Raw genomic sequence first — 12254 nt, forward strand, 5'->3', positions numbered from 1 at the left:
TTATCTAAGCTACCCATCAATTCTTATATGTAATTTCAGTGGATGAGCCTAAAAACTAGGTAGATTGAAGGTCTAAGTGGACCACACCATAAGAAATAATTAAAAATAAATATTTATCATTAATATGTTATATGGTACGTTTACAGCTTCGATATGCATCCTTTTTTGAATCAATTGTTAAAATGATCTATTAAAATGAATGGACGGAGTGGATAACTAACATACATTACGGTGGGCCCCACGAGTGCTAAAAGTAAGCACTGAAGGTGCCATCCGTCACCCCCAAAACCCAAACCGTCCGTGCTAATCCTCCCGCGCGCGCCCTTTCTCCTAAAGAAATCCCACGCGCCCATCTCCCAAAACCCAAACCCTCTCTCTTTCTCGCACTCAGCCTCTCCCTTTCCCCCGCCCTCTCTTCATCTCCCACGCTCCCTCACCCTCTCTCTCTCGCACTCAGCCTATCCCTTTCCCTCGCCCCCTCTCGATCTCTGTCTCTTGGCCCCATTCCCCTCTCTGTTTCCCAACCTCTCTCTCTCTCTCTCTCTCTCTCTCTCTATTTTTCTACATGTCCTAAACAGCATCAATGACTAGCTCTAACCCTCTGAGTTCAACGAGTGGATCAGATACGAGGATTTCAATGAGGATGGTTGCCAAGTGAGCACCCAGTTTGATGCCCTAATCCTACATAGACAGTATGCTTTTTCTTCTTCTCCTTTTTTGTTTTATAGGATTTGATGGGTTTTTTATGGATCTGTAATGGCAGCCGGTGGAGTTGTGGTGATGGTGATGGTGATGCCAAATGGAGAGGGTGGAAGCAGAGGTTTTGATGGGCTCGGCAGTTGTGTGCCGCAGAGTTGTGGCAGCTAGTTGAAGATGTGGTGATGGTGATTTGCTGTTGAATCTCAGCAGGCTCGAAGATGAGTAGGGTATGGGTAGATTGGGTTGTGGTGGATTGTTCCTCTTTCCTTTTCTTTTTCTTCTTGTAAGGAAAAAAATAAAAATAAAAAATTCCTCCTATATTTCATGTATGCTAACTGTTTGATGAAATGGCTCAACAAGGAATGTTTCATGTTGTTATTTTATTTACTGGATAAGGAGTGCCATAGTTGCTTACAGTGTAGATGCTTGGCATTGCATGCATCTGTTCTTTTACTGATTTTCATTAATACTTTATTATGTTCTGTTCAGGTTCAACAACTCTGTATCCCCTGCCCATGTAGACGATGATGAAGAATCCATCTTTCATTAGACTTGTTTCTTTCAGGGTAGAGGTCAGTAGTATGAATAATGTTTGATGGTATCCACAATTACATCAATTCCAAAAAGAGCTCAAGCTAAGTTTATCTTATGTTTTGTCAAACTTGTTCTCATGTGACTACAAGGCCTATAGACGATAACTAAAACTTTGGGAAGTCATCATTGTAATATTACAGGTATTGCTATTTCCTGCTCCCAAGCAAGTTGTTAATTTTAATGTTTTTTTTTTCTCGCTTCAAGTGCTTCAAATGTGAGGAAATCGTTTCTTTACATCTGAAGCATTTTCAATGTCTTTCAGCTATATTAGTTGTCTGCATAAGAATTACCATGATATGTTTTTACGAGTTATGGTAAAATACTCCAAATTTTGCTAGTTGTCTTCATTGTTGCTCAGTCATTAGATGCAATCGCCAAAGGAAATGATTTTCTCAGTAGCAGATTGGGCTACGTTCAAAGACTTTGTATGGGAGGGCAGGGCAGATCCAGTCTATCTGTTGCAGAGACTTAGGCTGCAGATTTTTTGTTTGTTTGTTTAGAGTATCTGGATAATGTAGGGTGACGGGTAGTAGCTGGCGGAGGGTGATTAGGAATTGTCTCCTTGCTATTGGTTGGCAAGGAGGCGTAGAAGCTGAAGTTTTCTGCATTTTGAGTGGCTGCTTGGCATGCTCTGATTTTTTTCATTCCCCTTTCCAGTCTTCTATTTTCCGATATGATAGGTGAGGCCCGATGTTTTCTGTGGAGCCCACCCGAAAGTGTAGCTTGTACATCTTTGTTTCTTTTATCAAAGATTATGGGCATTGTCCTCTTGAAAGGAAAAAAAAGGGTTGTTGCCATCACCTTAGTTGATGCAAAAAAAAAAAGAAGAAGAAGAGAGGAAAACCTTGCCAGTGAACAAACTTTTTTATTTTCACAAAATCCGTCCCTCAATCGTACAACTTGCATTTGTTGTGTTCTTGCTCTAATCTGTCATGGCTATTGAAGGAGGTAATGTAACTTTGATTCTTTCTTTTGTATCATGCATAGGTCTAAGATGGCTCTCCAACACATAAATGGACCTAAACAATGTGAGCCATTGGATCTATAGGACACGATGGTATGGTTAGGTGGTTCCAACAGTTAAGATTGTCTAGTTGGTGTCCCTTTTTCTTCACCGGTTGATAGTAAATGGGCTTGGTCACTCCTGAAGTAGTTTGAGTTTGGTTTGCATGTAGCCTGAGCTGTTAGATTTCTTTGATATTTAGGCCATGACCGTGAAAAACCTCAAGAAGTCACTCAGATGCCTATTAAATTCTTAAGTTGTAATGGGATATTACAGGTAATCTGATTGTGGGGCCCACAATTTGTCCAAAAAAAAAGATATGACCAAAACTCATAGATTCAAACTATAAGTCATTAAAAGCCATTTCAGAAACCATCTAACTAGTTGTTAGGTTCCTATATGTATCAAGCTTTCAGCTACTGAGTTGAGATGATGTGAGCAGTTCCCATTTCAATGCATCAGTAATATTTTCTTGCTTGAAACATCATCTTATATCAAATTGAACATAATCTTCTAATCAGTGAATTGTTTCTTTTGAGAGACCTGACTGAAAATTTTCTGATAGCTAGTGCCCTTCAAAAAGTCAACCGAATTTGAAATCAATGACACAGCGCTCCCCTGAAGAATTCATACACAGAAACTGAGAAGCCTTAGAAAGTGAATATGTAAGCTTTAATCTTCATCACTGGATCGACCTATTATTTGGTTGCAAACAGCGTGGAAGTTACCTATTTATGCACTGAGTGGAATTGCAACTGGCCCAAATTGTGCTTCTAAAACGTGGTTTCTTATCATGGTTTTGTATGTTTAATATATTCAAAAGATGTGGAAAATGGCTTAAGGAATGATTTCTTATCATGGTTAAGCACAAGAGAATTGATTCTTATAGAATGATTTCTTATCGTGGTTAAGCATAAGAGAATTGATTCTTATATATTAATGCAGCAACTATGGATTAAAGGTGACGCTACCTAATGCATCTGTCCATTGAAACGCTTCCTGCTGTAAGATTCATGGCAAAAGAGTTAACTTCATCTGTCAAATTCCTGTTTTATTTTTCCCTCTTTTTTTTTATAATTTTTTTTTTACAGGTACTTCTCCTATGAACATTTCTATGCGATATACTGCAAATTTTGGGAGCTGGATATGGATCATGATTTCTTGATTGATAAAGAGAATCTTATTAGATATGGTAACCATGCTCTCACATACAGGATTGTATTTCACAGGTTTGTATTTCTATTATGTGAACTATGCCAACATCCCTTTTCAGTACATTAAAATAATTTGAACAAACTATTATCTTTCGATACATTTCTGTTTTAATCTTTATCATAGATTCCAACAAACTATTCCAACATAGAGAGCTTCCACCCTAGGAGGTACGTTTGAAACCCACACATTAGAACAAGGCTAACTACTTAGATTTTGGTTATATAGCCAATGACACAAGTCCCAATCAAAATTCACTGAAGCCAAGGCTAAAAGCCTATTGGTCCTTCAACAAAACATTCCTAAAATACCTCAACTACTACAAATCAATTAGTAAAGTTAAAATGTTATTAAATATCCCATCCAAAGATCCAAACACTCTCAAAACTGTTTATCCACAACTGTATGGCTCTCTTTAGGGCTCTATGGTTGTACAAAAGCCCTACTTTTGCATATATTGTTTGTATTAACTCTAAAAATACCCAGCTAATTGGACTTGTTGCCCCCTAAGTCCAATTGCTCCGTTGTTTCATCCATCCAGTTGGCTCTGTTTGTCTCGCAAGCAATTATGCCATTTGATGGACTGTTGATTGGATTGTGGACCCCATGGTCCAATTGGATGGGATTTTTGCCACAAGCCTTAATTGGCCAGCGTGTGGGGTCCATTGGTGGAACCTATTTGTTGATCCGTTTGTCTTGCATTGTTAAATCTATTTGTTGTATGAGTAAACTTTGATGTAGTAATTACTAATGCAACTTATGTTATTGTCATTATCTTTTTCAATGGTCTCATCATCTCTTTGATAGGCATCTTCAAAGTCTTAATAATTCATAAATGTTAACTTGGCATCTTCACACAAAATAATGGTTTGTATATTGTGGAAAAAAAATCCATATCAGTAGCTAGTGAATAGCTACGTTGAAAGATTAACGTCTGCCTTAGACTTTGATAGTTGACACCTAAATTCACCTCAATCATGTGTGTCTTTCCAAATAAAATGGTTTGATTTATCTAGTTGTTGTTGTTTTTTTTTTTTTGTGAACAATTTTATTAAGTCAATGTTGCTCTCTCTCTCTCTCTCTCTCTCTCTCTCTCTCTCTCTCTCTCTCTCTCTCTCTTTCTAAGGAAGCTGAGGAAGTTTGAGGTCCCCAAAGCTCCAAAATATATTTTCCTATCATTTGTCTAATGGGACATGCACCAATACACTCCGCCAGCACTCTTATGTAACCTGTCTCGCAACAGCAGAAAAAATGTAATTTCTATCTCAAAGTCTTCAAGCAAGTTTCATTTATTTTTTTATATTAGTTTCATTTGATAGTACATGAAAGACACGTCTCTTCAATTTATACATTTTCTTGTGGATGGTCATTTCTTGTTCGACGGGGAACTATTAGCACAGGGATCTCTAAAAACATGTTTTCCCAATCTGAGCTACAATCAGATTGTAGGACACTTTTTTTTGCCCTTATTTTTGTCATCCCCTGCTCAATGAATTGTTTTTTGCATTAGAAGACTCACCAAATTCTAGTTATAAATGCAGTTGGAAAGAGACTATGACTGTGTGTATTCACCTTTTTTAAAAAAAATAAAATTCAATGGGTCTCATTCATTTTCTCAATGGGAGTTGCTACTGATTTTTGCCTTCTATTGTATATTTGTATGCTTCCAAGTGCTAGAATATCCCTATACAATTACACAAATACATATTAAATTGCATCAAAATTGGAAAATAACGATGCCTGAAAATTGTAGCCTGATATTAGTAGCAGAAAGATTCTGAAAATTGGAATCTGGACCCTTGAATTTCAGTCACAAAATAGCTGGAATATTTACAATCAGCGTCCCTTTTTTGGTGGGTGGTCGGTAACATTGGAGAACACCCCTATGTTTTAAAGCTGTTATTACCCAAGAAGTATGTCTCTCCTCACCTCGGTTGTATTATCATAAATCACATCATTTTAGGGCATGAGACAACGAATGAGGTAGATCCAAAGCTCAAGTAGACCCCATCACAGAAAACAGTTGGGATTAAACACCTTCTATTAAAAAATTCTTTGGGCCACATAAGTTTTTGATTAAGCTAATATTTGTATTTTCCCTTATTATATGTCTTTGTTAACTTATAAATAATTTGGTTCTCAAATAAACATCATGGTGGGCCTAGGAAGGTTTCAAAGGTGGCGTCACATTTCCAGATTTTATTAAATATCATAAAATTCTAAAACTCATCAAAACTCCAAATGAGATTGAAAACAGATATCTATAAACGTACATGAATTTTCCATTAAAACCCATTAATGCCTCATGGTGTGTGTGTTTTTTTAGTTGTCCTTTCTGCCAATAATACATACTTGTCTGGGTGCCAGGTTCAAATATGTCCTGTACACCGCAAGCAATTGATGTTCCGAGGAAGGCTAAAGTTCTGATTGTTCCAGAAAAGGCTGCCAGCGCCGGAGGGGTATGAATATTTTTGGACAGCTAAAAATGAAAAATATCCTATGGGCCTTTTTCAATTAACCGTTAGCCTTTTGTTTAATGGGCCTTAAGTCCTAAGTAAATATGTTGGAGAGACTGAAAAGAATGTAAGGGACCTGTTTGCTGATGCTCAGAATGACCAACAGACTCTTGGTGAGCAGCTTTGCTTAGAGAAATGTCATGTTTTATAGTGATGGCTATGCCATACATGCTTGTTTTAATAGTCTAATTTGTATTCCTTTCTTTCCTTGTTTTAGGTGATCAAAGTGATCTGCATGTTATCTTACCGAATTTAATGAGTAAGTCTTCCATTTTCTTAGCTTTTCATGTTTCTCAATGTTTGTTTTGCTCACTAATTTCTTCTGCGTGTGTTTTTCTAGCTTCTTACACCCAGCTGATACTGATAACCAGATGTTGCATGTGGGAGGGTTGGAGCTGCATATTTCAGATTCAAGCATCTGGTACGTCTCTTGTCAAGAATGCACATGTGTAGTTCATCAAACAATACATTATGTGATATCATGTGCATGATATCTATGTTATAATTTCCCTCATGTATTTTGCTTAAAATCCATGTTTGTGCATGATTCTCATGTATTGACATGGATTTGAGCTAAAAAAGATCGAAATGGAAAATTTGAGAAAATATGGGAGATTTTCTTTTATAAAGTAAGTATTTGAGACCAAGTGGTTACGTATTTGCTCCATTAAATTTGCTCAAAATTAATGGAGCAAACCCGGATGTGCGTCGGAGCTATCCAGATGAGCGGGGGTCCTTGGAAGGTGGGAACCGCTGTTATGACCATAATGAAGCTGTCCATTTCCCATGGACAACATTGGAGGGGCCTGGCCATTTGGACAGGCCATGTTTATGTATTTGATTGAAATTAATGGAGCAGACCCGGATGTGCGTCGGAGCTATTCGGAAGAGCGGGGTTCCCTGGAAAGAGGGAACCACTATTATGACCATGATGAAGCTGTTCATTTTTTATGGACAGCATTGGAAGGGCCTGGCATTTGTGTCGGATGGCCGTGTTTATATCTGTATTTGCAGGGACCATACCCTTAACATAAACCAAAACCTATGACCTAAAACCTTAACCTATAACCTAAACCTCAACCTTAACCTAAACCTAAACCTTAACTTAAAACCTAAAACCTAAACCTAAACCCAAAACTTAAACCTAAACCTTAACCTATTCTCAATTCTCTAAACCTATATCTTATAACCTAAACCTAAACCTAAACCTAAACCTTAACCTATACCTATAACCTTAACCTAAACCAAAACCTATGACCTAAAACCTTAACCTATAACCTAAACCTCAACATTAACTTAAACCTAAACCTCAACCTAAACATATAACCTTAACCTAAAACCTAAAACCTAAACCTAAACCTACAACCTAAATGTATTCCTAAATCCCTAAACCTAAACCTACACCTAATCCTAATCTTAACTCCCTAACCTAAACCTATACCTAAACTTGAAAACCCAAACATAAACCCGATCCCGAACCCAAACCTGATTTCCTAAACCTAAACTTTAACCTATTCTCAATTCCTTAAACCTATATCTTATAACCTAAACCTAAACCTTAACCTAAACCTTAACCTATACCTTTAACCTTAACCTAAACCAAAACCTATGACCTAAAACCTTAACTTATAACCTAAACCTCAATATTAACTTAAACCTAAATCTCAACCTAAACATATAACCTTAACCTAAAACCTAAAACCTAAACCTAAACCTATAACCTAAATGTATTCTCAAATCCCTAAACCTAAACCTACACCTAATCCTAATCTTAACTCCCTAACCTAAACCTATACCTAAACTTGAAAACCTAAACATAAACCTGATCCTGTTACCTAAACCTAAACCTTAACCTATTCTCAATTCCCTAAACATATATCTTATAACCTAAACTTAATCAAATCCCAAAACCTAAACCTTAACTTATACCTATAACCTATAACCTAAACCAAAACCCATGACCTAAAACCTTAACCTATAACCTAAACCTCAACCTTAACTTAAACCTAAACCTCAACCTAAACATATAACCTTAACCTAAAACCTAAAACCTAAACCTAAACCTATAACCTAAATGTATTCTCAAATCCCTAAACCTAAACCTACACCTAATCCTAATCTTAACTCCCTAACCTAAACCTATACCTAAACTTGAAAACCCAAACATAAACCCGATCCCGAACCCAAACCTGATTTCCTAAACCTAAACTTTAACCTATTCTCAATTCCCTAAACCTATATCTTATAACCTAAACCTAAACCAAAACCTATGACCTAAAACCTTAACCTATAACCTAAACCTCAACATTAACTTAAACCTAAACCTCAACCTAAACATATAACCTTAACTTAAAACCTAAAACCTAAACCTAAACATATAACCTAAATGTATTCTCAAATCCCTAAACATAAACCTACACCTAATCCTAATCTTAACTCCCTAACCTAAACCTATACCTAAACTTGAAAACCCAAACATAAACCCGATCCCGAAACCAAACCCGATTTCCTAAACCTAAACCTAAACCTTAACCTATTCTCAATTCCCTAAACCTATATCTTATAACCTAAACTTAATCAAATCCCAAAACCTAAACCTTAACTTATACCTATAACCTATAACCTAAACCAAACCCATGACCTAAAACCTTAACCTATAACCTAAACCTCAACCTTAACTTAAACCTAAACCTTAACCTAAACATATAACCTTAACCTAAAACCTAAAACCTAAACCTAAACGTATAACCTAAATGTATTCTCAAATCCCTAAACTTAAACCTACACCTAATCCTAATCTTAACTCCCTAACCTAAACTTATACCTAAACTTGAAAACCCAAACATAAACCCGATCCCAAACCCAAACCCGATTTCCTAAACCTAAACCTTAACTTATTCTCATTTCCCTAAACCTAAACCTAAACCTAAACCTTAACTTATACCTATAACCTATAACCTAAATCAAAACCCATGACCTAAAACCTTAACCTAAAACCTAAACCTCAACCTTAACTTAAACCTATAACATAAACCTAACCTTTCCCTAAACCTATAACCTAAACTCAATTCCCTAAACCTAAACCTACACCTAATCCTAATCTTAACTCCCTAACCTAAACCTAAACCTAAACTTGAAAACCCAAACTTAAACCCAATCCCGAACCTGAACCCGATTTCCTAAACCTAAACCTATAACCTATAACATAAATCAAAACCTAAACCTAAACCTAAAACCTAAACCTATAACCTATAACATAAATCAAAACCTATTACCTTTCCCTAAAACCTTAACCTAAACCTATAACATATAACGTAAATCAAAACCACAACCAAAACCTAAAACCTAAACCTAAATCAAAACATATAACCTAAACCAAAACCAAAACCTATATCCTAAACCCAAACCCATTCTCAAATCCTATAACCTAAACGTAAACCTAAACCTAAAACCTATAACCTAAACCAAACCTATAACCTAAACTAAAGCCAAAACCTATAGCATAAACCCGAACCCATTCTCAAATCCCAAAACCCAAACCGAAACCTAAACCTAAACCTATAACCTTAACTCAATTCCCTAAACCTCAACCTAGACCTAAACCTAAACCTATAACCTAAACTCAAATCCTTAAACCTTAACCTATAACCTAACCTAAACCTATACTTATAACCTAAAATTATTCCCAAATCCCAAAACCTATTACCTAAACCTAACCTCTCCCTAAACCTATAACCTAAACTCAATTCCCGAAACCTAAACCTAAACCGTAACCTAATCCTATAACCTAAACTCAAATCCCTAAACCTTAACCTATAACCTAACCTAAACCTATACTTATAACCTAAAACTATTCCCAAATTCCAAAACCTATTACCTAAACCTAACCTCTCCCTAAACCTATAACCTAAACTCAATTCCCTAAACCTAAACCTACACCTAATCTTAATCTCAACTCCCTAACTTAAACCTAAACCTAAACTTGAAAACCTAAACCTAAACCCAATCCCGAACCTGAACCCAATTTCCTAAACCTAAACCATAACCCATTCTCAAATCCAAAAACCTATAACCTATAACCTAAACCTTAACATAAACCTATAACCTATAACCAAAACATATAACCTAAACCCGAACCCATTCTCAAATCCCTAAACCTATAACCTAAACCTAAACCTAAACCTAAACCTTAACCTATAAGCAAAACCTATAACCTAAACCCGAACCCATTCTCAAATCCCAAAACCTATTACCTAAACCAAAACCAAAACCTATAACCTAAGCCCGAACCCATTCTCAAATCCCAAAACCTATAACCTAAACCTAAACATATAACCTAAACCAAAACCTATAACCTAAACCCGAACCCATTCTCAAATCCCAAAACCCAAACCTAAACCTAAACCTAAACATAAAACCCAAACCTAAAACTATTCTCAAATCCCAAAACCTATAACCTAAACCTAACCTTTTCCTAAACCTATAACCTAAACTCAATTCCTTAAACCTAAACCTAGACCTAATCCTAAACCTATAGCCTAAACTCAAATCCTTAAACCTTAACCTATAACCTAACCTAAACCTATACTTATAACATAAAACTATTTTCAAATCCCAAAACCTATTACCTAAACCTAACCTTTCCCTAAACCTATAACCTAAACTCAATTCCCTAAAGCAAAACCTACACCTAATCCTAATCTCAACTTCCTAACCTAAACCTAAACCTAAACTTGAAAACCCAAACTTAAACCCAATCCCGAACCTGAACCCGATTTCCTAAACCTAAACCATAACCCATCCTCAAATCTAAAAATATATAACCTAAACTTAAACCAAAACCAAAACTTATAACCTAAACCCGAACCCATTCTCAAATCCCAAAACCTATAACCTAAACCAAAATCAAAACCTATAACCTAAGCCTGAACCCATTCTCATATCCCAAAACTTATAACCTAAACCTAAACCTATAACCTATAACATAAATCAAAACCTAAACATAAACCTAAAACCTAAACCTATAACCTATAATCTAAATCAAAACCTATTACCTTTCCCTAAAACCTTAACCTAAACCTATAACCTATAATCTAAATCAAAACCACAACCAAAACCTAAAACCTAAACCTATAACCTATAACCTATAACCTAAATCAAAACATATAACCTATAACCTAAACCAAAACCTATAACCTAAACCTAAACATATAACCTAAACCAAAACCTATAACCTAAACCTAAACCTATAAGCCCGAACCCATTCTCAAATCCCAAAACCTATAACATAAACCAAAACCAAAACCTATAACCTAAACGTGAACTCATTCTCAAATTCCAAAACCTTTAACCTAAACCTAAACCTTAACATAAACCTATAACCTATAACCTAAATCAAAACCTATAACTTAAACCTAAACCAAAACCATAACCTATAACCTAAACTTGAACCCATTCTCAAATTCAAAAACCTATAACCTAAACCAAAACCTATAACCAAAACCAAAACCTATAACCTAAACCCGAACCCATTCTCAAATTCTAAAACTTATAACCTAAACCTAAACCGTAACCTAATCATATAACCTAAACTCAAATCCCTAAACCTTAGCCTATAACCTAACCTAAACCTATACTTATAACCTAAAACTATTCCTAAATCTCAAAACCTATTACCTAAACCTAACCTCTCCATAAACCTATAACCTAAACTCAATTCCCTAAACCTAAACCTACACCTAATCCTAATCTCAACTCCCTAACCTAAACCTAAACCTAAACTTGAAAACCCAAACTTAAACCCAATCCAGAACCTGAACCCGATTTCCTAAACCTAAACCATAACTCATTCTCAAATCCAAAAACCTATAACATAAACCTAAACCAAAACCAAAACTTATAACCTAAACCCGAACCCATTCTCAAATCCCAAAACCTATAACCTAAACCGAAATCAAAGCCTATAACCTAAACCTGAACCCATTCTCAAATCCCAAAACCCAAATATAAAACTAAACCTAAACATAAAACCTAAACCTAAACCTATAACCTAAACTCAAATTCCTAAACCTAAACCTAAACCTAAACCTATAACCTAAACTCAAATTCCTAAACCTAAACATAAACCTAATCCTATAACCTAAACTCAAATCCCTAAACCTTAACCTATAACCTAACCTAAACCTATACTTATAACCTAAAACTATTTCCAAATCCCAAAACCTATTACC

The 12254-nt window shown here is 35.7% G+C and overlaps 1 long non-coding RNA gene across 3 annotated transcripts; it reads left to right on the plus strand.

Annotated features, from left to right (window-relative positions):
* The first annotated feature begins 385 nt into the window (after positions 1 to 385).
* LOC131234853 (uncharacterized) lies at positions 386 to 3497 on the plus strand. 3 transcript variants are annotated; one of them, XR_009165810.1, is made up of 4 exons: positions 386 to 665; positions 764 to 926; positions 1189 to 1973; positions 3388 to 3497. It is a non-coding gene; the product is annotated as an uncharacterized LOC131234853 (long non-coding RNA). The 3 variants fall into 3 exon arrangements; XR_009165809.1 differs by lacking the exon at positions 3388 to 3497 and having other exon boundaries at positions 410 to 654; positions 1189 to 2010; XR_009165808.1 differs by lacking the exon at positions 3388 to 3497 and having other exon boundaries at positions 572 to 665; positions 1189 to 2010.
* Positions 3498 to 12254: the final 8757 nt, after the last annotated feature.

The sequence above is a fragment of the Magnolia sinica genome, chromosome 19 (genome assembly GCF_029962835.1).
Source record: "Magnolia sinica isolate HGM2019 chromosome 19, MsV1, whole genome shotgun sequence".
Taxonomy (NCBI): Eukaryota; Viridiplantae; Streptophyta; class Magnoliopsida; order Magnoliales; family Magnoliaceae; genus Magnolia; species Magnolia sinica.